This window comes from Myotis lucifugus, unplaced genomic scaffold, assembly GCF_000147115.1.
Source record: "Myotis lucifugus unplaced genomic scaffold, Myoluc2.0 scaffold_43, whole genome shotgun sequence".
NCBI classification, from domain to species: Eukaryota; Metazoa; Chordata; class Mammalia; order Chiroptera; family Vespertilionidae; genus Myotis; species Myotis lucifugus.
In genome coordinates this window covers 4311833-4337842 of record NW_005871091.1, presented here as the reverse complement: position 1 = coordinate 4337842, position 26010 = coordinate 4311833, and the positions used below count along the sequence as shown (strand labels likewise).

Below are 26010 nucleotides of genomic sequence, written 5' to 3'. Positions count from 1 at the left end.
TCTTTAAGTTCTGCTGTGTAGAGAAAACAAAGAAAATTATTGAAATATTATTATGAAGAGCATACTTTGCTTCCTTTTATTTTAAAATTTATTATTTAGATGTACATAATACCGAAAAGGATTGAACCTGGCTAAAATGAATACTAATACCTTTTTATGTGTTTTAGTGGAGCACATGTCTATGTGAATATCTCATTAAAATGAAATTATTCATAAGTGCAGCCAGTGAACTACTGCCATTATGTCAAGCAGTTATACTTCTCTCCCAATAACCAATGGGTCTTTATTAAATAGATGATAGATATATGTCTTGGTAAGGTTTCTTAACTTTCTATAGGGAAATTGTGCACACAGATATGCCTTTAATTGGCAACACAGACCATCTGAACTCCAGGTTCTCATTAGAGAGCTCAGCTATTCCAAACAAATAAAAACCATGGTTGCAAGCAGTGACATTAATAGGGGATTGCCTGAAGCACAGGCAGTATATCCTTTCCTCGAGGCTCTCTGGGTTGTCCTGGATGAGGTCAGACCGTGAGAAACATGCCCACGAAGATGGAATTACTTTGGCCTTACTAGAGCTACTCTCAAACAATCAAGATTTTATGTTATCACACTGGCCTATTGAGGGGCTGCAGATGAATCCACAGAAGTAATGGCTCTCTTGAGTGTTTAAAAAATAAAAATGCAAAACCAAATCTTGGTTTGCCTTTATCTTCTGAACGTTATGTCACAAGTAATGTGTCTTACCTGTCTTGACCTACCTCGCACATACTAGTACTTGTAGGTATCTATGCCGTGCATTTCTGTATGCTACCCTGAGCACACACAATAACCTGTTTCTCACAATATAGTTGATCAGAAACTAATTTAACTCGGTGAAGTCATCCCTAATTGGACAATGATAACAAAGGAGAATTGATTAATGAACCCATTGCAAATTGGAAGAGGTGATTTGCAACACAATTCAAAACTCCCTCTTTTGCCTGAATCCTTCAAAGAGATCACAAAAATACTAGGTTCTGAGGATTGAGGATTTTGTGAAGCCAGGAGAGATAGCTAATAAAATGGAAAACAGTATCAAGACTGAAAAAGAATTTGACAGTCTGATATGATAGATCAAAGTTTTTCTTTTAAAGAAAAAGATTGTATTTGCCCAACCGATGTGGCTCAGTTTTTCAGGTTGACCCATGAACCAGGAGGTCACGGTTCTATTCCTATCAAGGGACATGCTCAGCTTGCAGGCTTGATTCCCAGTAGAGGGTGTGCAGGAGGCAGCTGATCCATGATTCTCTCTCATCATTGATGTTTCTATCTCTCTCTCCCTCTCCCTTCCTCTCTGCAATCAATAAATATATATATTTTTTAAAAAGAACCATGATTGCAAATATTAATTGAAGTTGATATTAAAATAAAAGTCAATTAAAATTTCTCTGTACTACCATAGCATTACATTGTTTTGGTTCAAAACCTTGTCTTTTAAGAACAGTATCAGGTACACCTCTGGGGATAGAACATTGAGATTCTGGAAATCTAGATAGTTAATGTGGAACAACAACCAAAAACTCAGTCAGAGGTAGAGTGTTTTTTATTTGGAAGGGTTAGGGATGAATTTGTTTTTAGACCTTTAGGGGGTTCTCCGGTAGAAGAAAGCAGACATTCCACAATCTTCCAAACATCTCAACAGAAAAGGCAAGATTATTAACTGTTTGAAGGTAGAAACCATGTCTGAGCACTTTTATATTGCTGGCAAGTCCAATTATACTAGAGGTATTATCTGATGCTCATGGAGGTACAGACTGATGTTATAAGAAGACAAATTCCAGCACTATAAAGAGAAAAACTGTAAAAGAAGTCAAGTAATAGCCTTTCAACATATTGAGTTTCTTATCATTGGAAATATACCAGCTGTGAAGAGAGTAGGCTGTATTAATATGGTGACAGAAGGAGACTTGACTTTGGGTGGCGAACATGTAAGGCAATCTACAGATGATGAATTGTAGAATTGTACACTTGAATCCTATATAATTTTATTAATGTCACTCCCAATAAATTTTTAAAGAGTAGGGTTTAGTGATTTAGATTGAGAACATGGACTCTGGGATGAGGCTGGCCTGGGTTTAAATTTCAGCTGTGTGAATAAGCTGTGTGACTTCACAGAAATTACTTAACCTCTCTGGATCTCAGTTACTGTCTGTAAATGATGTGTGATGGTAACTAGCTTGGTGTTTTGTTGTGATATTTAAGTTGAGACAGTGTTTGTGAAGAGTGAGGACAGTGTCTAGGACAATAGTAAAGATTCAGTAAATCATAATTATTTTTCTGGCAGAAACTATTTTACATTCTCCCAAGAATGTTGTGGAAGGGATTCTTGCATTGGGTGGGAAGTTGAATAAATGATCTCTTGGTCTTGCTCAATTCAAAGACTCTCTGAGACTGATTTCTCAGCACTGTTCTTTTCTATATCCTTAGCAGTATATAAATGTCTCTATAATTGCATTTATCTCACAACACTGAAAGCATTAAGTTAAAGCAACCCTCAGGCTCAACAGAAAAGACTGGTTCTTGTTCATCTTTACACCTCCAAGTGCCTAGCACACTGGCTGACATATAATAAATAATACTATATTCACTAATTAATAAATTAATAATCAAATAATTACATATTTAATCTCAAAATGTAGACCATATCTATCACCTTTCTCATTTTAAATGAATTTTCAATTACAGTTTACATTCAATATTATTCTGTATTAGTTTCAGGTGTTCAGCATAGTGGTTAGATAATCATATATTTTACATAGTGTTCCCCCTGATATTTCCAGTACCCAGCTGGCATCACACATAGTTATTACAATATTATTGACTATATTCTCTATGCTGCATATCTACCATCTATCAATGAAAATTTCAAGTATAAATCCTTGATCAAATCTGCTTGATCAAACCATACTTCCTCTAAGCTCACATAAAAAAAGCAAATGATAAAGATTATAATTTACTTATCTCTCACCTCAATCATATAAGAAACCAACATTTATTAAGCACCTACTATGGGCCAGGAACTTTTCAAATATAATCTCACTAGAGGCCCGATGCACGAAATTCATGCAAGAGCCTTGGCTGGACCCCGCCCACCGCCGCTGCGGCTGGGGGGCCTCTGCTGCCTCTGCGTTGGCCTCCTCCTGCTGTGGCTTTGTCTGGAAAGAAGGACCTCTGGTCTAATTAGCATATTATGCTTTTATTATTATAGATTTGATCTATTAATATATCTATGAAGTAAGAACTAGTTTACCTAATTTGTAGATAAAGAAACTGAGAAGTTAAAAATATTCAAGTCGCACAGTCAGGTGTAATATATATTATTAGGTGATATATTCAGGATTTGAGCCTCAGTCTGTTTAATCCAAATACTAAGCTGTCTCTTTTTAAATATTTTAATTGCAAAAGCAACATCATACATATTTGTTTTGAAAAAATTGAAGAGTTACAAATACACAGACTAAAATATTAAAGCCCCTTATGGCTATGTTACTCCCCATCCCACGATTAATGTCCTCCTATCTATAAATCATCTATGAAAACATCTTTTTAGATACTATTTTTGCATTTACATATTTATATAATATAACATATAACATTTATAATGTAAATATGTAATGTAATAAAAAGATAACATTTAAAAAATAAATGACTTTTTAAAGTTTAATTATATATCTTGAAGATCTTGCCATGCAATGCAAATACATCTATCTTAATTGTAATGAAGTCATAAAAATTTTTAATAGTGTAAATTTATATGCTGTAATTTATCAAATAATTCCACTGTTGTTAGACATTCATGTAGCTTCAGATTTTTTCCTATTAGAAACAATACTAGAATAAACATCTTTGTGCAAATATCCAAATATATCTACTAGTATAGGATGGATTCTCAGAAGTATAGTTTTTGGGTTAGAAAGCTCTGAATATTTTATTTTGGTAGATATCACTTCATCATCCACCAAACCACTGTACAGATTAACATTTCTACAAATTTAGTACTTGTATGTCTATATCAACAGTGAATCATGTCAATTTTTAAAAATTATTTGACAATCTGATGAGTAAAATTATTTTATCATTATTATAAATTTCACTTCCATGATTATTAGAGGTATGATGTCTTTAATATATCTTGCCAATTTTGTGTGCATACTGTGAATTGCTTGATGGTATGTATCCATTTAAAAAATGTGGATTGTCTTTTTCTTATTGAATCATTGGAACTCTCTGCAAATAATATTTAGCCCTCTGTTGTATATGTTGCAGATATCTTCTCCAGCTCTTTCATTTGTCTTTTAACTTTCTTTACCTATAGAATTTATTATGTATATTAGCTGGTCAATCTATGTCATTTTAGAAAATCTTTTCATACCCATGCTAGTAAAAAAAAAATCTTTTCACACCCGTGACTCCCAGTATGTTTTGTTTTTCCATGTATATAATTTTAACCCATCCAGAATTGATTTTGTACATGGTGTGAGAAAGGAATATGTCCCAAGTGGAGATATTTTTCAAAAATTAAGTCTAAAATCAATTATTTCTAACATTTAAAATCTATATTTGTTATACACTAATCCTCATTTGTACATGAATTGTTTTTGGAGTTTGTATTCTTTACTATGATTCACTCTGTATTCTATTTGTATTCTATTTATGTGCCAATACCACACTTTTAGTCACTTTATCTGGATAATAAATGCTATGATATATATATATATATATATATATATATATATATATATATATATATATATATATATATATATGGCTAATATGCAAAATGTCCCCTCCGGAGTTTGACCGGGAGACCGGGAGTTCAATTGCTCACTATGACGTGTGCTGACCACCAGGGGGCAGCACGAAATGAAAGAAGGCCCCGGCTGGCAGCCGAAAGGCCCCAATCGGCCCTGATAGCCAGCCAGGCCTAGAGACCCTATCCATGCACGAATTTCATGCACTGGGCCTCTAGTCTATGATAAGGAGTTAGGCTTCATACTAGTCTTATTTCTGTAAATCATAATTTCCCCTTACAAACTTTAGAATCAGTTATCAGTGTAAAAAAGAAAAGAGAATTTATATTTTATCCTACTGAGGCTTTTCCTAGAAGAACATGATTTGTCTCTCCATTTTTTTTTATGTCTGATAGAGTATTTCAATGAAATTTCTAAATATCATCCTATAGGTTTTGCACATTTCATTATTTATTCTTATGGATTTTTTAAAAATGTCACTGAGTGATTGGGTCTTCTATCCCCATCGTATTTTCTGATTGGTATAGTGACTTACACTGTGGGTCATCTGCCACATAACCCTGTGACCACTTCTCCCTTGCTAACAGAATCCTATTATTTAGGGGGCAGCCATGTGCCTATTTCCAGAATATGAATCATGATAGGTCCCAGCCATTCATGGCAATCCAGATGATTTTGTCTTTTGCTACATGCTCACTTTCCCTGGCTCCCTTGCCACCAATGTGTGATAAGGGAAATTGTGATCATTTCTACTCCTTGACACAAGTAAAGCTCCTTTGCTCCTGCCCCCATGCTCTCGCCCAGCTTTCAGGGTGGGTGAGCAGGCCTGGCGCCCGGTTGGGCTAGCTATAGTGGCTACGAGGCCACAGATACGGAGACAAAAGGGTAGCAAACTGAGATCATAGGGCAGAAAGGTGGAAAGTGCCTAGGTCCTTAAAGACATTTTTGAGCCACTGAACGTACCAGTGAACTGCCTTCCTCCAGGTTCCCTTCTCAGTGAACAAGGTTTAAACCTTGATTAATTCGGCATTCTCTAACTGAAGCCGAATGCTTCCAAACCTATTGAGGTGTTACTGGCATATGAGTATAAAATATTGATTTTTGTGTGTTTCCCTTGTCTTCAGTTCCCTTATTGAACTCTGAGCTCTATTAATTTTTAAGAGGATTGTTAGAGAGTTTCTAATTTGCATTGGCAAACAATGACAGTTTGGTCTGAATTTTTCTAATATTAACTCTTACTATTTCTTGAATTATCTCGAAGACTGAGACCTCAGTGAAATATTGAATTGTATCAGTGGGTTTCAGGTATTTCCTTTTTAATTCCTGGCCTTACTTGGAAGGTTCTTATATTTCAGTAGTAAGACTTTGCTATGATTTTCTGGTAATTAAAAAAACATATCCTACTAGTGAATTACTAAAAGTTGAATTTTGTTTTGTTTTAACTAGAAATGAATATTAAATTATATCAACAATTATTTGTTTAGCAACTGTCGAGATGATCACACAGTAACCCTACTGTGTTTTGTTAAGGCAATGAGCTATAGGAGTAGATTACCTGGTTTTGAGCATCATTGCTTTTCTGTGATAATCTTAATAATTCATGGTGAATCATTTCTTTCATGCACTGTTGGATTTTTATACAAAATATCTTATACAGGAGTTTCACATATATATTTATAACAAATATTGATGTAAAGGTTTGTTTATGTATTTGGATTTCTTTGTTGAATTATGGGATGCCTACACACAAAGAATGAATATAAAATATTTAAATAGCATAAGACTTTTACTTTTATGTCTGAAACTTCCTGTACTCTTTAAATATTTCCATGAATACCTTATTACTTTATAATAAGTTTAAAGATAAATACATATATTTTATAAAAGGAATTACCCATTTCTATAAGGTATACTAGAATTTACCTGGTACTTCTGGTGGGGAGGCTAGGGACTTAGCTATGCTTTCTCTTTTCATAAGTAGTTGATTTATCTTTCTTTTCTTCTTCCTCTTGAGTCAATTTTTATTAATATATAGATTTTTGGAAAAGTATCCTTTGCACCTAAGAATTTTTATTTTATTGATATAATATTCTCGTAACTTTTTAGTCCCCTGTGTCTTATGTCTCTTTCCTTGCCTTCATGTTATATATAGGAGTGGGAAAAAGTTTTATAGTTGTTCATATGGAAAATAATACAATAATTAATAAATAATAATACAAGAATAAACTGTTTCATGTACTCACAACTGTAAGTCTACTTTTGTCCACCCCTGATTTGTGTTTTCTTTTTTAAAATCAGACTTATCTGATTTTTATATTGATAGTTAAATTAATAACATTTATTTGTTAATTTCATAGAATTGTTTTGAACACTTAATAGTTTCTACTTTAAAAAACTTTTAGCTACAGTCAAATAAGACAGCAATAAAAACAATCACTATTGCTTTTCTTTTTCTATGTTATATACTTTAGCATTCAGTTCTAATATCCATGGAATTAATTTGATTGCCAAATTGATACTATAATTCCATGTTCATGACATTTTAAAACAGTCCCTACCAATTTCAAATTCAGTGCTCTTGTCATAAGTCAAATGAGAAGACCGGCTAATCTCCTCTTTCAATAATGGAATAATTCCATGTGAATGCTGCATGATACAGAGAACCAAAAGGACCAGAACAATCAACTTTGCATCTGATCCCTGATATGCAGAAGAGTGCTATGTGTCTCTATTTATAGATATAAATGTGAAAGAAAAGCAGAATTATAATTTTCCAGGGGAAAAGCCTTATATTTCCTTTGTCTTTTTTTCTTTCTTCTGATCCTGAACCTATGAAAACCATTCTAGATTGAAAAACAAGAAGAAAAAGATGGAGGAAAACCCTAAACATTCCCAAGAAATAGAAAACGTTGATATAGGGAGAACATAATTAGCTCCTCTGCTAATCCTCTGAGGTTAGAAAAAAAGATGAACTGAAAGTTATCAAAATAATTCAGAGAAAGCATAAAATTATTTAGTGGCTGACTAAGCTGTTCATTATTGTTGGTCATGTAAAGTACAGGATCTCATTTCTGGGAAACATTAGGCAGGAAGGGAGAGAGGAAGAGAAGGAAGGAGAGAAAGAAAAGAAGATAACTGAGTTTTTGGGTCAATACCAGCTCAAGGAAATCTCTCTTCTGGGACAAGCAAATTGGATGTAGTAGAAATTGCCACACAGAGGGAATGAGTAGCTTCTGGATCTTCAATAACTTGGTATGGAATCCCAGGCAAATCACTTTTCCTTGAGACCATTTTCTCATCTGGAATACATCAGTGGTTTTCCAATTGTGCTCCTGCAGAACACCGCTGCTCCCAGAGCTAGATTAATGAAAAATGGTAGTCTCTATATAATTCACAGAAAAATAGAGTGAAGTAAAATGTTCCTCCTTTGCTATAGTTTAGTTGTTTATATTTCTTATAACAATTCCTGCGCTGGATGGATTTTTCTGAGCATATATAACAGTTTCTTCGCGTTGAGATATCAATAAACATTTTCTTGATTTTAAGGTCTTCTCTTCCACTTTTAAAAAACCTTTGGCCCTACTACCACATTTCAGGTAACAGTTCTAGCACATGACAAAGGGAACTAACAAGCAGCAAATAAGTAGTAATAGGAGAAATCATGCTTAGATTTGTTTTATTTTTAATAATTGTTGATGATTTTAAAAATTTGTTTAAATAGTACTCGATTGTGTTTTATCATGGGTATATATTTTGGTTTTGATTTCCTGACCTAGAAATCTGACTTGACTCCAAATTTAGAGCTTGTCCTTCATCTATGCCGACTCCCATGTTTTCTCTCTGCATTTTTTAAAAAATATATTTTATTGATTTTTTTAGAGAGGAAGGGAGAGGGACAGAGAGTTAGAAACATCAATCAGCTGCCTCCTGCACACCCGCTACTGGGGATGTGCCCACAACCAACATACATGCCCTCGACCGAAATGAAACCTGGGACTCTTCAGTCTGCAGGCTGACGCTCTATCCACTGAGCCAAACCGGTTAGGGCTATCTGCGTTTTTTAAATCCTCATAACAGCCCAGCCAGCGTGGCTCATGGCTGAGTGTCTACCTATGAACCAGGTCACCGTTCTATTCCTGGTCAGGGCACATACCCTGGGTTGCAGGATCAATCCCCAGTGTGGGGCATGCAGGAGGCAGCCAGTCAAGGATTCTCTCATCATTGATGCTTCTATCTCGGTCTCCCTCTCTGAAATCAATAAAAAAATAGTTTAAAATCTTCATAACAATCCTATCAGTATTTAATTATCCTTCTTTCATAGACGTGGAGACTGATGCATGATGCCCAACGTTGTCACTAACAAGAGCAGGAGCTGCAAACTAGTAAGTAGATGTTGATTGCTAGATTTGGTTTTGTCTTTATTCTAAACAGTAAACCAATAAATACTCAACACCTGCTCCTTGAAATGGGCAGATTTCAGGATAAACATTAGAAAAATACTAAAGAATAAACTTGTTGTTCATTCCAGGCACTTAAAAAAACATGTAATCAATGAGTAACTTTTGTGAAACACCTGGTTCTTAGCAACTTGGTGGGAAATCAAACCCCAACCTTGGAGACAGGAGGGCGTATGTGTAGATTCCACCTTGTGGTGAAAGGGCAACTAACATGAAATCTACAAGTGCCCAGTCAGGGGTGATTAGTGGATGCAAAGCCAAGTCAGCTTGGTGCTCACAGTTATTACTCAAAATCCACTGGTTGTGCTGAAATCTTAGCTGAACTCTGAAGCTTCTTTGGGAAATCAAATGAATATATACAAGGATTAAGGTGTATGTGTCTGTAAATAATGATGAATACGTTTGTTTTATAAACTGGACAAACATTCGGTTTGGTCAGTCAGGCTTTATGATAGGAGAAATTTTGTGTTGGCAAAATTTATTTGTAAAGTTTAAAACTTTCTAATTGCAAAAGAGATATATTCATTGTAGAAATGTTTTAAAATCTGAGAACAGTGAAATCTGAGAACATCACCTAGGAAAAATTAGATCACCTGGAAAAAAACTATTAACACTTTGATTATGCTTTTCTAATCATTTTTCAATGCCTAGATACAGACACACATATTTACAAATATGAGAATGCTATGTATGCTGTTCTAAAAACTTTTCCATTATCAAAAATCATGCAAGTATTTCCGTATGATTTAATATTTCCTATAGAATCTAATAGCTATGTAGCTTTTTTTTATTACATAGATGAACGTAAGTTCTTCACTTGTTGTTGGGTGTTAATGTTACAATGAACCTCCTCAAATATTAATTTTTTATAACAGTCATGAATATTTCTTTAAGACAATTTCTAAAAGTTAAATTCCTGGGTTAAATATTTTTAATACATCTAAAATAACTGATGTATTTTCATAGTCCCACCAACTATATGGTCTATTTTTCCATATCTTCAATGACTGGAATTATATCTTCTTAACAACTAGGAAATATAAACATATATATGTACATATATGTATATACACACATACAATTTATATTTCTGCCAGCTTTTCCATGTAAAAGAGTATTATAGCTTTCATATTGGCCATTAGTAATTTTTTTCTTTTTTAAAATCACCTTTTTATTTTTTAAATCTTCACTAGATGATATGTTTTTTTTATTGATTTTAAAGAGAGAGTAAGAAAGAGGGAGAGAGGAAGAGAGAAAAAGAGAGAAAGAGAAAGAGAAAAACATCAGTGTGAGAAACATAAATTGGTTGCCTCCCGTAAGCATCCTGGCTGGGATCAAACCTGAAACCAGGGTATGTGTCACGAACAGGAATCAAACCCCAAACCTTTCGGTGTTTGGGATGATGCTCCAATCAACTGAGTCACACAGCCAGAGCAGTCATTTTCTTTTGCTAATATCTGGTAATATTTTTGAGATCATAGTGGAATTCTAGATTTGAAAATATGAGTGCAATTTAGGAGACCTGTATTTTGGCCTTCATTGTAGCATTAGTGCTAGAAGATCTTAGATTAAATCATTCACTCTCTTTGGTCTTAAATTTCCTGTTATATATAAAAGGTACTCAGAATGCCCACTCAAATCTTCCTATGATTCCTATGAAAAGCAAATTAATTATCTTTGTGTAAAACAGTGACTGTACCACTATTTTATTAGCAGTATTAATAAGCTCTTTGACACACATTTATAATTATCAGACACATAAAAGTAGGTTCTGTCATTTAACTTTAAATGTCTTTAAGTAATTAAACAGATAATTGACAATTCAGTTCAAACAAAGCAGTAGACTCCATCGTGTATATATGTATGTATATAATATACATATATATGGTATATACGATATAATTATATAACAAATTATACATAAGTTCCACATTTTCTAAATTTTTTATAGTAAGTCAATTTACTAGTGACACGGAATATTTCCTTTCAAGGAAATTTTTGTGTGTGTGCATTATAAAATATTATCAGTGTTTATAATTGTGCATCTAGATCTTTTACCTAGCATGAGGCCATTTTTCTATTTAATTACAAAATCTTCATGAGAAATTTTCAACTGCCTAATGTGTCATCATGGGGATATATTATTATTTACTTAACCATTCCTCTTATCTTAATCACATTATTTTCAATTACTTACTTTATCTGTATCATTTTTTGTATAATTCTACATTTCTGTTTCCTTAGAGTTGATTCTAAGAGGAGCAGTTAAGGGAACAAAAAGTGAAAGCATTTCAAGACTTTAAATATATATTATTAAATTGTGCTAAAATGGACTGTACTAATTTTTAACTTCTATTAAGAATATATAATGAGAGGGCTTAATTTGAGGGTACACAAGCCATCACTGGGCCACATATTTTTTTCTAATTATAAAAGTGATTAATGTTTGTACACAGAACAATAACTTAAAAACACTTTTCCCTCAAGCCCCCAACCACCACCTCTCTCATTCCTTACTATTAACAGTTTGAGAAGTATACTCTCAAACTGTTTTTTTTTTATATATATATTTTATTAATTTTTACAGAGAGGAAGGGAGAGAGATAGAGAGTTAGAAACATCGATGAGAGAGAAACATCGATCAGCTGCCTTTATGGGTATTATTGCTTCTGATGAAGCTAAAAAAATTTAAGTTGATTTAAAAATAATATATATTAAGTAAATAAAAGTGCAAGTAGTATGAAAATATGTCTTAAAAGTCTTGAATGTGATATGAGAATAACTTTAGGAAACTGCCATGGAGGGATAGCTTCTAGAGCTGCCTGCCCCCCACCAGCTCTGTGTTCTTGACCAGATAGGTAAATAGCCCATCAGACCTGTGCTTTTATGGGTATTATTGCTTCTGATGAAGCTAAAAAAATTTAAGTTGATTTAAAAATAATATATATTAAGTAAATAAAAGTGCAAGTAGTATGAAAATATGTCTTAAAAGTCTTGAATGTGATATGAGAATAACTTTAGGAAACTGCCATGGAGGGATAGCTTCTAGAGCTGCCTGCCCCCCACCAGCTCTGTGTTCTTGACCAGGTCACATCCCCTCGCTGGACTTCAATTTGAGTGCAAGTCATAGGCATCTGGAAATCCCAATCTCTCTGCGATAAGGGATGTCTCAACAAATGGGCAGTATTTCAGTTGAGTTTTTTTCTTCTGAATTTTGGTTAATCTATCAAAGTTTATTTAAGCTTGCTCTCTTTCCTAAAAATAAAAAAGTATCTTCTCTAGAAAGAATTTCATGTTCAATTATGAGTTAAGGGAAGACATTGGCTTTAAAATGAAATCCCAAAAATTTTATCTTAAAATATTACGTCTCAATAACTCTATAGGAGAAACAGAAAATTTCAAATTAAGCAGGCTCTTTATTGGCCAAATCCTGTATTGCTTTCGGGTAAGTAAAAAATCTGAAGTTCTATAGCCAAGTGATGAGATATTAAAGTTAGTGGTTCATCTTTGTGTTCCTAGTATTCAGTTATGAGTATGTCCCACTGTCGATGCTAGACAAATAGTCAATGGATGGATGATATGCCACATGAAGGAATGTTCCATATTATAGTAACTAGTCTAATAACAACTGTAAATTCACCTCCCACCGATGGGAGGTTAAAAGAAATTTTTTTAGAACATTGCTATTGAAACATCTTTGGTACCCAAAGGTATATATACAGTGGGGCCTTGACTTACGAGTTTAATTCGTTCCGAGACCGAGCTCGTTAACTCAAATTACTCTATCAACTCAATGCAAAAAATCGGCCGAGAGACAGCTGGTATCTCAAAAAACTCGTTAGTCGGGACACTCGTAAGTCAAGGCCCCACTGTACAAAGATTCATACAGAGTAAGCTTAGTATGTTATTGCAACTTCTCTTCCTTTGAGAATTGTTCAGAATTAGGAATCATCCACCTTTGTCTTCTTTTAGTCACTTCTCCCTAAGATGGACACTAGTCCACTAGTTACATGTTTGAAATGGGTTTATGAGAATATACTGACTTTTTTTGTAAGGGATCAGAAGGTGTGCGAGTGACTTCACTTTCTTGATATTTGCAGGGTCCATAATTATGCAATTTGGAGTTTTCAGAAAAAAAAAGAACCCAAATTCAAAGTCTGAGTAATTTCCAACAAGAGTGAAAAATCTCAAAAATTCAAAATTTTAAAAACATAGTAATAGCTTTGGCCGGTGTGGCTCAATTGGTTAAGCATCATCCTGTGCACCAAGGGTCCTGGGTTCAATTCCCAGTTAGGGCGCATGCCTAGGTTTTGGGTTGGGTCCCTGGTCGGGGTTTGTGTGGAAGGTAACCAACCTATCGATGTTTCCTTCTCTCTCTCTAAAATCAATAAAAACATATTTGAAAAAAACAAAATAACAAATACACTCCAATTGTAAAGACTATATTAAATTGCAAAAAAAACAACAACACAGGAGTTTTATATAGGCAGGAAAATACCAAGTTCAAAAGGTGTGTCACAATATGGTCCAATGTTTAAGAATTAAATAATGAAGACTTCTGAAAAAGACACATTCTCTACTCACCTACTCTTTATTTTCCTAAAATCATCAGCTTGAACAGTTTTCCAGATGGGATTTAGAAAGTGGGATTATAAACTGGATTTTTTTGGGGGGGGGGGTGTATAATTTTCAGGAAGCAAAGCGTTTCCTTTTTTATATGATAGACTCTAAGAATTGAATCAATAACATCGGGACACCTAAACACTCTTGTTTCAGTTTACATTCTTTTTAATATAGCCTCAGGACCTACTCTTTCTTCCCATGATTCCTTCCTGCAGGTGATAGAAGCCGCCTTTCTCTCCATAAACAGTTTTCTTTAAGAGATTTGGGTGTCTTCCTTTCCTAAACCTCTAAAAATCAAAATGATTTATAGACTATCTCTATCCTGCTAGAGTTGGGCAAGTAAGTGGATCATATTTGCATGGGTCACTCTGATTATAGGACTTCACTGTTTCTTGAACTAAAATTTCAAGATTTATTATTCTATTAATGCTCATAAAGTCACTCTTTTGATGAGCCATAATTTCCCTTTATGAGGAGTCTGTATGCCACTCACCCATGATAAGGGAGAAGTAAGTCCAGACTTCCAACATATTCATATTTCCTGGGTCATTAATAGAGTCTTGAAATCCCATATGACTCCAGGGGTTAATGGCCTAGGGTACAGTAACAAAGGTAAATTTCACCCAGTCTACTTGTCCCCATGAGACTTCCCTCACCTTGTTGGCTGTGTACAAAAATCTAAGCTTTTCCATTTTAATTTTAAAATTTAGAAATTAACCCTCCTGGTGGAGAAGATAACCCACCAAGGAGGCTTGCATTATCTCTGTGAATATTCTTAGGGAATGAAATAGCAGGAGGTGTGAACTTTCTTCTGTTTATCTTAATGGTCCGCTAATGGCAAAGCATAATTACAGTTACTTAAGTGCCAAGTTTATCAAGATTTTCACTAACATCTCCAGCCACCGCGCTTTCCTGGACTGACCCAGCTTTTATTTACCCAATCGCGTTACCATCATTTGAAAGAAAACTGCCCTCCATAAAAACAAGCAAGCAAACAAAAGCCCACTCCGCAGCCGGGTTTAATTTCTTTCAATTATTTTACTTGGGCAGTTAAGACACTTGTGACTCCAAAAAAAAGTCGAAAAAATATATATATATGGGATCAGTAACTGAAATTTTAGCCTTCCCACCTTCAAAAAGCAGGGCTATGGGGGAGTTTTGTAGTAGTTTGCTTCATGGCTTTGGGAAATCAGTTTGCTTCTAAACCAGAAGGTGGTCTTCCCAAGACCATCCTATATTTGGGATGGAAACTTGGGCATTGTACCTTCCCCCCAGTGCACCCACATGAGCAGCCCGAGAACCACCTATCTCCCCATCGGTCTCCGGATCTCCTCGCTGCCTTTGTCCCTTCTAGACGTGGAGGCTTGGAGAGGAGGTTTGGTTTCCAAGGATTGGAGCGTTTGAAGGGCGGGGCCATCTCCAAGTCCATCTCCCCTTTTTTGTCCTCTCCTCCTGGGACGGGAGGGAGGAGCCAGGTCCCCCCGCGGCCCGGCCGGGTCGGGAGCTCTCTATTTCGGTCGCTCGAGGTGAGTGTGAAAGGGCGGCAGCCCGTTTCATTGCAGCGCAGGTTAATTTCTGGAGTTCACCGCGGTCAGTGCGCCCGCCGCTTCCCGGGCTTTGCCAAGAGGGTTTATGAGGTCGGAGGCGTGTTGGGGCGCGCTCACGTTTTCGCGAAAGGCTCCTCCCCAGGGTTCATTCCCCGACTGCGGGAAGTCCTCCGGTGCCCCGGGAGCCTCGGGTTTCCTCTGACCTCGTCGCTTCTTCCTCCCTCCCCTACGCTTGGTTCCCTGCCCCCCCTCCCCGCCCCTGGGGAAGGGCGGCCCCCATCTTAGGATTTCCGACCCAAGCCAACCCAGAAGGTACCTCCACGTCGATGAAGATTTTTATCACCACCTCCCAAAACCAGCAGTCCTAGGAGCTTTCAACCTGAAATACGATTGTTATTTTTTCCCGTGCCGGGCTTTGACAGAAAAAAAGTCAGCTTTTTATTAAAGACAAAGAAGTAAATTATCAGCCGGGGCACGGAAAGGGACGGCGGAGACCCGGCGCGTTTCTTCTCGCGGCCACGAGGAATTTATGGGGGAGCGGCGGCCGGCGCTCAGACACCCCTGGGGTCCCGCGGGGGAGGAGCTCGGGACCGAAGGGCTTCCCCAAGTCCCCGCAGGCACCTGGAGGGAGAGTCCTCCCAGGTCTGCACAAAGCCGGGATCCTCTCAGCCCTGAACAGCCTCGCCGTCCTCCGCTCTCCTTTCTTTCCTCTTCTCTTTCTTTCCACTCCCGTCTCCCTCTCGCCTCGGCGCTTTCTCCTCCCTGTTCCCCTCACCTACTTTTTCCCTGGCTTCTCCTCCCCCTGCCCCCTCCTTTCTTCTCCGCCGCACGCGTAGAGTGTCATTTATTTATTTATTTATCACCCCCGCCATCAACACCCTTTTAGGGCTTCCAAGCTTTTCAATGCGAGTGGGAGGAGAAAAGGGCAGGAAGTGTTGACTCGAAGGGGGGTGAAATCGTGCCTCTGGGTGAGAGATTCTGCCCCAGAATAAACGATGGGGGAATGTCTAGGAAAAGGAGGATTCAGATCTGTTTATGAAACCCCGCTTTCCGACAGCGAGCAACTCCGCGCGCGTCTCCTCCTCCTCCCCCTTTATTGTATGGGTTTATGGACACATCTTCCTGGACTGTTGTGTGGAAGGGGGAGGAGTGAGTATTTAGAGAGGGCAATCTCGCCCTGGATCCTCACCACCGCGCCTTCTCCACCGGATGCGCGCTCCCCAATGCGAAGGAATCCAGCAACATCCCCCAATTCAGCCGCGGACAAAAGAAACTTTAATTAAGGTCTCTGCCCCGCGCGCTGCGTATTTTCTCTCCGCCCCCCCCCCCCCCCGGCTGTTGATGTCCAACTCGAGGATGCGAGAAATAGAAATGGCACAACCAACCCATGCCCTTGAACTTCAATTGCTCCTGACTTGCTGTATTGATTTTTATACTGTAGGCACCCTCCCCACCCCCCCACCCCGTGCGCGCTCCCCCCCCCCCATTAAATTAAAGCCGTAGGAGATGCCCCACCTGGTTGGGGGTGGGGACCCACTCTTTTGCAAAAGGGATAGGTCAGAATGATTTAGGAAAAATTACACCACATAAAAAAATCAAGGTGTGAAAGCTTCCTTCTTGGCTCTCTTGTCTTCAACACCACGACACCTTATCATTAGGAGCGCTGATTGTTACTTTCCGAGCCTTAGATGATCGGCCAGAAAGTGCAAACAACGCGGGGCTGGAGGGTGTAAAGTTATTTAAGTAGGCTTTTTTTTTTTTCTTTTGGTGCGCCGTCAAAACATTTCACAAGTTAGGGAAAGAAAGTGGTGGTTCCGAGGCTTGGGATGATAGGTTCTCTCCCTTCCCCATCCCCCTTTCCATATCAAAAAAGAAATAAAATGCACAATGAGCCTTTATTTCGGGAGAGAAGTCTTCAAAATACGTGCCAGTAATGGACAATTTGAGCTTTTCACTGGAGATACACCGCAAGCTGGAAAGGGATTAAAAAGCCCCACGTGGTTGATCTGGATTTAGACTTGCAACCTCTAGTTCCCCATGTCTGTTCTGTGCAAAGATTGGCCTCTAGATGGATGCGTGTGAGGGTCTCTCTGGGCCCTGGGCTCGGCCTCTGGGGCAGGGCTGATGGTGGGAACCTGGGGAGCCACGGGACAGGGTCCTCACGGGGGGCTTCCTCTGCTGGCCGGGGCGGCCGGGCGCCTTCGGGACGCGAGCGCGCACGTCTCAGCCCGGCCGCCGCGCTCCTCGCACCGCCTTCTCCGCAGGTCTTTATTCATCTCATCTCCCTCTTCCCCTTCTCCTCCTCCTTTGCCTCCTTCTCCTCCTCTTCCTCCTCCTCCTCTACCACCACCACCACCACCACCTCCTTCTCCGCCGCCGCCACCTCCTCCTCTTGCATCTCACTGGCCTGGCTCGGTGTTGCTCTAAGTGACAAAGACAATGTCCCAGCCTTAACTTTGCAACCACCTTGCCTCCTTCTGGGGTTCAGCAGAGGGGAGGGGGACAGCAGCCGCAGCCTCAGCATCTCCTCCAGCTTCTCCTTCTGCTCTTCTCCAGCTCTTGGATAAAATTCTTCCCTTTTATGCCCCCTGCCCATTTCCTCGTTTCTTTCTTTCTTTCTCTGTTCTTCCTCTCTCCTGCACGGTGTTGTTATTAGAAAGGCTTCGCGCACCCCCTGGTGCTCCGGCGTTTTGTGTGGCAGGAGAAGATTGTCTTCCTTCTCTCTTTCTGTCTTGCTTTCTCTCTCCCTCTGGTTGCTCATTATTCAGAGAGAGACACAGAGGGAGGGAGAGAGAGGGAGCGCGCGCGAGAGGGAGGAGAGGAGAGAGAAGAGGAGAGGGGAGAGAGAGTGAGAGGGAGAGGGAGGGAGGGAGGGAGGGAGAGGGAGAGAGAGACGGATATCTCAGGTCATCTGCAGCTGCAGAGTCTGAGGAGCCGAGGAAGGCAGGGAAGATGGCGATCCTCCATTGCTGAGACCCGGCAGAAGCACATGAGACTCCCAAACAACTTCCACAACAATAACCCGAGCAGGAAGAGGAGAAAGAGAAAGAGGATAAGGAGGCGGTGGGGCCGGAGAACCCGAAACACCTCCCGGCGCCGGGACGCTTCTTCTGTAAGTTATTGCAATTAACCGACACCTCGGGGTGGTCCGGGTGCTCCCGGGAGGAGAGCGCGGGGTGGTGGACGCACAAACGCGCTCATTCATTCGGCCGAGGAGGGTTGGTGGAGCGGGAGGAGAGGAAGTCCCCTGCATGGACTGGCAGTTGGGAGAGAAGAAGCGAGAGAGAGAAGAGGAGGAGGGGGAGGAGGGAGAGTGAGAGGGGGAGGAGGAAGAGGAGGAGGAGAAGCGAGGGAGGAAGAGGAGGAGGAAGAGGTGGAGAAGGTGGTGGTGGTGGTGGCAGTGGCAGCGAGGTGGCTGTGCTTTTCCTGCTGGCTGCTCTTCTGCTGGGGGCAGCGGAGCGCTGTGGCTTAATTAATTTCGTGTAGTTCTATGGAGAGAAGAGAAAATGAAAGATGAGTGAGAAGAGAGCTGGAGGCTTAGGACCGATGCTCCGAGCGTGGGGACAGGAGTAGGGACAGAGAGGGGGGTGGAGAGCGGGAGGCGACCTCAGCCAAGAGCCAGAGGGAGCTAGCAAGGGGCAGAGGAGGGAGCGCTCCGAGCCGCCCCGACCTGAGCCGGTTGACCTCTTTCTTTCTCTGTCCCCCTCCTTCCTTGCCCCCTCTCTGTCTGCCTGTCCCCAGCCCGATGGCAAACCCGTGCGGATTGGCACCCCCCCTCTTCCTCAGGTATTTGGCTCTCTCTCTCTCTGTCTCCGAAGTTGGGATGCGGGGTCGGGATATGTCCGGGGGGGTGGCTGCTGCTGCTGCTGCTGCTGGTGGTGCTGCTGGTGAGGACAGAGGCCAGGAGCGGGGGGCACCGGCCGGGTGGGGGGCGCAGGTCCAGGAGCAGCTGAGGAGCTATCTCCAGGCTGGGGGTTCAGAAGCGTCTGGTGGAAGAGGACAACGGTTTCAGGAGAGGAGAAGCCATTACATACGCTTGGCTCTCCTGGGGAAGGGAGAAAAGAAAGCAGGGGCCTGGGGGTCTTCTCACTCCTGGTGCAGTTCCCAGGGGTCTGCCCTCCTTCCAGGCATGAGGGGAAGCCACAGCCGCCCCCCCATTGGAGCAGCCCCTCTCTTTCCCTTTCTTTATCTCCCTTGTCCTCCATTTGCAAGCTGTCTGCTTTGGTTCCAGTCCAGACTCCAAAACACAAAGCTCCTTCTCACGTTCATTCTCCAGGCTTTTCACCATTCCTGAAGGAACCCTCATTTTCTTTTCATTGTAGCTTCTAACCTACAGGGAGGGAGGGAGGCTGCCTGGAGTTCCTTTCATATTCCTCCCCTACCAAAAAAAAAAAAAAAGTTTCATTTTTAAGCACGCGCCTGGGATGGGAAAAGACCAACCAGTTGGGGCTTTCTCCCAGGGTTGGGGGGGGGGGGGGAGCCGTGCCTGAGTGTCTGTGTTGGCTGTTTGGTTTGCTTTGGTTTTGTTTCTGGAGGTGGCTTGCAGGTTTTGGAGGAAGTGACTAGTTTGGTTGAGAGCTGGGAACTGAGTCAGGTAAGCCCTGTCATGTTGTAACTCCACCAGAAAATGGAGGAGAGCGAGTTTCCAGGAGACAAAGCTGAGATGAGAAGTGTTTATAGAATTATGGATGTTTCCATTTTGAAGCTCTGTTGGTGATGGCTGGAGGAGGAGGCTTGCCTGCCTACTCCTTCTCCCTTTCCTGGGGGAAGTCTTGTGGTGGTTCCTCACTGTCTATTCATTATACAAGGAAATGAGGGGCTTTTAAGGGCTGCTCAGATTTTTCTCCCACCAAAGGAGTGCTTTCACAAGTTATTGAGATGTTTGTTTCCATTTTAAAGTAAACTTTTGGATTTTTTTTTTTCACCTTTTGAGTGGACCTGAAGGGTTTTGACCTCCTTCAGGAAAGGCAAGGCAAAATCTTAAACATTTTCCACTGAGGTCCTCACACAACTTTCAGCTGCTGCAGGTCTCCTGAAAGTCGCCAGGAAATGGTGACTTTCCTCATTGTGAAGACGGTGGTGCCCTCCGCTGAGATTCTGGAGTTCTGGGCTTGGCTATCATCATGTTTTGATGCATTGCAAGACTTTATTGTCTGGTGTGGGTTGATCTCTGGGGAAAAACACAACAAAACAAAATAAAAACCAACAACAAATCCTACAAGATCTCAGAGGAAGTCTTACTGACACCAGTTTCTCCAGGGTCTACATTTCTCTTCAGGTTGTTCCATGTGTGTATTAGGCCTTCTTTTAGTTCCTTTGTTTTCTCCCTTCCCTTCCATCCTGCTGGGTTTTTTCTGTGTTCTCAAGTACTGTGAGTCTCCACAAATATCAAATGTCTTCTTAACAGTGTCACTATGGAAACAAATTTTTTTTTTTAAAGATTATGTCAGTTGAGAAAACCTATGTCTAGGTCTCTTCACCTTTTTGATGGGGAGGAATTTATTAGTCTTCTAGGAAGACATTTTGTGAGGATGATGTGAAGAAAGGATCCACCTCAGTCCACACACATTGATTGGAGTTCTTCACAGATTAGTTCTAGAGAATGTATGTAATTGATCCAAGTAAAGACCTAAATCCTGACATGCTTGAGGATTTTATAAAAGCCAACCATGAAGATGTTGCTTTTCCATTAGGTAAGGTAGCCATCTTGAGGATGAGGGAAGATGTTGGAAGAATTTTAGATGGACTATTGAAGATAGGTGAGGAGGGCTCCACGGTGGAATGAAGACTTGGAGGAGATTCAGAACCAATTAATGTATTGTAAGGAAGCTGATTAGACCTTGTTTCAACTAAGGAGGAATACAGAAAGGTACCAGCTTCTACACAAACAAGGAGCACATTGGTGAGCGACTTATACCAGCTTTTTTCTTGCTTCGCTTTCTCATTATGTGTCAGATTTGTGTGTGTGTGTGTGTGTGTGTGTGTGTGAAGTTCCCTGTGTCTACAGTATTTTTGTGCATATTGAAGTGGTTTTAGATTCCAGATGCAATTATATTCTGTTGAGTAGCTGGTAGCAGTGTCATTCAGTGAATGCACAGTGCTGTATATGACAACATCACATTTTTCAAACCATACTGTTGTGTCATTAATTGAGGGTTATTGTTCTTCTAAGGGGTGTGAAAGCAGAGGGGGAAACACATGGTTCTTTAGCTGGTAATTGTCCCTGGTCAATGAAGTAAATCCCTGATTTTTGCAGATGAAGATGTATGGTTTTCAATTCATGTGTATGCTCATTTAAAAATATTTCTCTTCAGACCTCTGCTTCTTTATTCCAAACCTAGGCCTCTCCAAGAGCACTTTAAAAATCTTACATGGAATCATACCTTTTATTACTCATTTTTGAATGTTATCTTTTGATGCCCATTGCTTTTGCTCTTAAGTGGAATGTCATCAGTGTTTTATTTAAATTTCGTAGTGCATGTTAAGATGCTGCATGCTCAAACTCAGAAGTTCAAATGCAATGGAATAAGGAGTTATTTGGGAAAGTAATTACCAGATAATTTTGCATCTAATTTACCAGATATGTTTATGTAAACATAAATACATTAAACATTGATCTTGAAGCAAACTTCCATAATATCTTTTTTTTTGTTGAGGACAACTGCTTAATTACTTTTTTCAATGGGAGGAAACATTTGACAAACTGGTTGCCAGTCCAGCAGTTTGACTTACCACATTTTTTTACTTTGCAACCAAATGTTTTCGTGTCTTTATAGACAGTCTTATAGAGATGAACTTTCTGGAAGGAAAGAATTAAGTGTCTAAGAGGCATTTTGGATTTTGAGAAAATGTTTTATAACTGTTTACCTAACAGACCCATCCCATCTCTGATTCCCTTCATCAGTATGGGAAGTACCATAATATTAAACACATGGTTTCTTGTGTTTGTCTAGACCAGCGGTTCTCAACCTGTGGGTCGCGACTCCTTTGGGGGTCGAACTACCCTTTCACAGGGGTCGCCTAAGACCATCGGAAAACACGTATATAATTACATATTGTTTTTGTGATTAATCACTATGCTTTAATTATGTTCAATTTGTAACAATGAAAATACATCCTGCATATCAGATATTTACATTACGATTCATAACAGTAGCAAAATTACAGTTATGAAGTAGCAACAAAAATAATTTTATGGTGGGGGGTCACCGCAACATGAGGAACTGTATTAAAGGGTCGCGGCATTAGGAAGGTTGAGAACCACTGGTCTAGAATATACACTTGAACTGAGACAAGTATCTTGGATAAACCATTGTGTGAGAATTAAAAAGTGTCAAGTTGAACATTCTCATTTGATGTCAAAGCTCAGAGATCCTTTTTTTTTTTGAGACATCTAGTTGATGAAGCTCATTATGCAAATTTTTACCATAACTAATATATCATCAAGAAAAATCATTCTGAAGAAATACATGTGAGCTATGATACACACTGTCATTAAAAAAAGATTCTTGTTGGAACTTTGTAGTCCATAATATCGCTCATATTGGATTTATGTCCATCTGACTCATTGATCACATTCCCTGAGGACTTGTTTTTTCCCCCCCACTCTTTGGAGTTAGAGACAACTTTTAGATGCAAGATAAATACAATTTTTATATATAAATATATACAATCTTTTTTAAAATTGTTTTATTGCTTAAAATATTACAAAGAGTATTATATATGGCTCCTTTTGTTTTCTCCCCTTGACCTTCCCCTAGCCTCCCATACCCCCAGTGTCTTGTGTCCATTGGTTATGCTTTATGCATGCATACAAGTCCTTCGGTTGATCTCTTACCCACCAACCCAACCCTCCCCGTCCTATATAAAATCTTGCTAAGGAGTCTTCCAGAAGACAGTAGGGGAAAAGAAATCCAACTCTACTAATGGACTTGAGTACTTGTGGTCAGTTTTCCTGAAAGAAAAGAATGGTAAAGTTGCCTTGGGAAAGAGTTCTGTTTTCTGTGTGATGGAGTTTAATAGAGTCTAGTCTATCTTGAATTCTTTCCTGGTGTTGAGTGGGGTTTCTTTTGTTTTTGTTTTTGTTTTTGGTTAAGGTAACCGTACTTACCTTCTTTGTGGTGTGTGCTTTTATCAGACTTATAGTTCACTGCCTTATGGGATAGAACATTGACAAAGCTGTATTGAATGTTTCAAGTTGATGACTGGAGAACAGAGGTGCTATTTCACAATGCCACACTCACAAATTAGGAAATATGTAAATAATGAACTCAGATTGCAGATGATTGGTACATGGGAACTAAGGAAATTCAAAAGAAGTGGGGGAAAATATTTCCAGGATCTATCACTAAAAATCTAGTGAACTGAAGGGTGGGAGACCACTGTGTGTGTGTGTGTGTGTGTGTGTGTGTGTGTGTGTGTGTGTGAAAGCAAGTATCTTTGGTGAGGTTCACATACTTATGAAGTTGGTGGCCTTGAGAGAAACATTAGCTGGTGACCTATTAATTGATTATGAGAAAACGGAGAGGAGGAGAGAGAGTGCTAGAACAAAATTCCTCTTCTTGTGTGATATGCCAAGACATCTGGCAGATGTTATGTTGGGCCCTAAGGAATGGACAGTTTAATTTTAGCCCTAGCAAGGAAATGGGAAGTTCTAAGCTCTTTTAATAGCACAAGTCACAATTCTTAGTTTGGGGAAGGTTGCTTAAAAAAAAATAAGAAAGGAAAAGAAAAGAGGAGTTTATTATAATATGAAAGAACTCTAGGGAGCACCCAGATGAAGCTGAGGTTTTGGGGTGATGGACAAAAATATTATTTCCCAAGTAGAAATTAACATTCAAAACTGACAAAGAGATACCATAAGTGATGAGTATTAAGTATTTAATCTTCACCAGTCAGAACTTCTAATTGAGAAGCTAGTTGTTTTGTGCCTTAGAGAGATCATCAACTTCAGATCTTCCCCTCCCCCTCTGCATTTTACTGAAGAGGAAATTGGCACCAAGACTTGAAGTGACTTGCCCAAGGTCAGAAAGTTCATCTGTAACAAAGCCAGGCCTACAACTCAGGTCGGCTGACTCCCAACCCAGTACCCTTTCGGGTGCCCCAGTGCACGTGATTATAGCGGTTTGTGAAACACCATCTCAAGACATTAATCATACATTAGTGGGGCAGTTGATTTAGTGTTAGTTGAATTTAACATGTTGGGGAACCCTGGCCTGAATATGGTTTGTTTCACTTATAGAAGTGACACTCCAGAGGCCAATTTTATTCGTGTGACTTTCAGTCAAGTTTTAGCTATTGAATTTGTAGCTGTGCTTTTCACTGTCCTCTTCTCCTCTCTAGTTCTGTCACCCAGGGTTTGGGAGTCCTTTTCAAATGCCCTTCTTTGGAAGTTTGTCTGGGTCAATTGCAGCTTATAAAAGTGCCCACAATTGGACTCAGAATCTATTTTGCAACATGGTACAGACTTAAATTGGCTTCTTTCAGAGATGCCATTTTGTAATACTGATGAAAGTCCAAGAGAGTGAAATCCAATCTAAAACAATTACTGGTGATTTTCCAGTGCCCTGTACTCATCCAGAAATGTGCCCTCCATGCACCTTCTAGGAGCCCAATCCTCTCTTGCAGACCAATGGCTAGGTACTTCCCATTCCCCACTCTACACGAAGACACCCTTAAGATGACTTTTGAATGACACGAGCAGTATTTAACCATGAGAGAGAGAGAGAGAGAGATGGGTTAGTACTTTAGGAAGGGTGAAATGGGTTTCCATTTCTGATTCCTCTTGGACAAGTGAAGGCAACTTTGTAAAGATGAGTGATGTTTGGAAGTTTCCACATTTTCTAAGCTTCTTCCAAACCAAAGCATAAATACTCAATCCAGGAGGCAGTCTGGAGAAGGTAGTACTGGATGGGGACTTCTGGCAGGAACACAGTTAACGCTATAAACAGTTGAACCTCAGTGTGGCACTCCTCCAAATGAGTTGACTGTCGAAAATAAAATGTTCCAGAAGAACTGGGAGAACAGGAAAGAAGTTAAAACAGCATGGTTTGCATGCCAGTACTGAAGGGGGGGAAAAAAGTTAGGGGGGTGGGGTTATTAGAGAGAAGATAATCCTACATTGAACTGTCTCCTGGATTTATAAGACCCATGAGAAGAAGTTTCCAAAGGGAAAATGGATTTTTATGACTTTAGATTGTGTTTGCTGTTGACTAGGAAGCTCTTCTGAATCTTTTGTCCCCTTGAACTTTGTATCTTGAGAACTGCACACACTGATATGATAAATAGGAAGTCAATTGGAAGCGTTTTGGATTTACATTTTCTGCTTGGAAATACTACCATCAAATTTATCTACTTCTTAAAGGCTCTTGTCCTCAGCAGTTGAAGCTATAGATTTTTAGTCTTTGGATGTATGGTTCCAGCACAGAGTTGGTGTTTTCAGGGTTTGGAAAGACAAGTAGCGTGGGTATGGTACAAGAGGCCACCAGTATGGTCACCTGCAATTGCATTGTCTTTTAATTCTGGTGAGCAGATTACTTGGTGTCTTCAAAGCATTCCTACCTAATTCCTAGCTGGAGACCTTTTTTT

At 39.6% G+C, this 26010-nt stretch overlaps 1 protein-coding gene across 1 annotated transcript in view; it reads left to right on the top strand.

Annotated features, from left to right (window-relative positions):
• The first annotated feature begins 15365 nt into the window (after nucleotides 1-15365).
• Nucleotides 15366-26010, top strand: part of ZNF462 (zinc finger protein 462) — a 136831-nt gene continuing 126186 nt past the window's right edge. The window contains 1 exon segment of the mRNA XM_023753305.1: nucleotides 15366-15402. The gene's annotated coding sequence lies outside the window, so the exon portion shown is untranslated.